Below are 1,595 nucleotides of genomic sequence, written 5' to 3'. Positions count from 1 at the left end.
TTGACTCCATTTTCCCCTCTGAGAACTGGGTTTGGATCTGTTGAACGCAGGCAGGCCCTCGGTTTTGAAACAAACAAACAAACAAACAAACAAACAAACAAACAAACAAACACACCAAAAAATATTTAAAGCAGGCAACAACTGCCTGCACGCCAAGAGACTGTTGACTCCTCTTTGGAGATAGTACGATGTGAAACTTGCTTAATACAGTAGAGTCCACACAACACAAAGGGAACACTTTAACAAATTATGAAGGAGAGAGGGGGGGGGTATGTTTATCTACCTCCTCTTGTTTCTCAGACTAGAGATTTCATCTTCCTCTGTCTCTCGAGTGCTGGTGGCTTTGCTGCTGGTTTGGGGGGGGGGGGTTGGGATAGGGATAGGAAGAGAAAAGGCTTGAGTGCTGATTTTAAAGCTCTCTCTCTCTCTAAAGCTCTCTCTCTCTAAAGCTCTCTCTCTCTCTCCCCCCCTCCTTCTCTCTCTCTTTACACACACACACACACACACACACACACACACACACACACACACACACACACACACACTGGAGAGGAAGACAGGAAGACCTATCTAGATGCAACGTGAAGAAGGCCTATGTCAGATGAGTTAATGGCTAGGGAACTGTTAGCTGGCTAGTCTGCCATTTTGTTGCAGTTGCTAGTATTATAAGGACACTTTCTCATTGGTTGTTTCTGCTGTTGCTGCCAGAATTCATTACATATTCTGTTAGGCTCTTCTGTGTGATAACACACTCAGAAACCGAACACTGTAGGAGTCAGTCTAACTGCTTTCTTTGTTGTCTAGTTACCCGCAATAATCTTGGACCTGAACTGAACACCCAGCAGCACTTCCCGCACCCACCCATGTATAAGCTTTTATAACCTGGACCACCAACACTAGAGCGACAGGGCAGACAGAGACTATTTGGAACCGGACTTCCATTTTGAGTTTTTGTTTGTGTTCTTGTTTTTTTCTCCTGTCCTGTCCTGTCCTGTCCTGTCCTGTCCTGTCCTGTCCTCTCTGTCTGTCTGTCTGTCTGTCTGTCTGTCTGTCTGTCTGTAAATCCACACATATAGTTCTTTCCACATCTTATATCTCAAAACAAATAATGCTTGCTGTGATCCTCATTTCATTCAAGGGTACTACTCTCTAGACCAGAGGAGCCCCCTTACAATTCTCCACAGGTAGTGATGACCGGAGTGTTCAGTGCGACTAAGCAGGAATTATATGGTTGCCGCCATTATGCTTGATCTTACCGAAGGTAGGGTTGCGGGGCATGGTTGCCACGATGGCGACCAGTAGACCGTGATTGAGGAGACGGAACAATAATTAACCTACAATTCTCCCTCTCGGTCAACTGTTTCTCTGTCACTCTCTGTCTCTCTTCCCTCCTTCCCTCCCCCGTCTCTCAGACCTGAATGAGCATTGGAACTAAAGTAAATGTACATGTGAAAAGAAGCCAGGTGTGGTGCTGCATGTCTTTGATTGCATCACTTGAGAGGTGAAGGTGGGTAGAACTCTGTGAGCAGGCTGCAGACCTGATCCAGGTACTGATTTCCAGGGCTTTTGTGCAAAGACCCCTGACTCAACTAAAG

This window comes from Rattus norvegicus, unplaced genomic scaffold (assembly GCF_021556685.1).
Source record: "Rattus norvegicus strain SHRSP/BbbUtx unplaced genomic scaffold, alternate assembly SHRSP_T2T unassigned-0000081, whole genome shotgun sequence".
Taxonomy (NCBI): domain Eukaryota; kingdom Metazoa; phylum Chordata; class Mammalia; order Rodentia; family Muridae; genus Rattus; species Rattus norvegicus.
Note: the sequence above shows the minus strand (reverse complement) of the source record.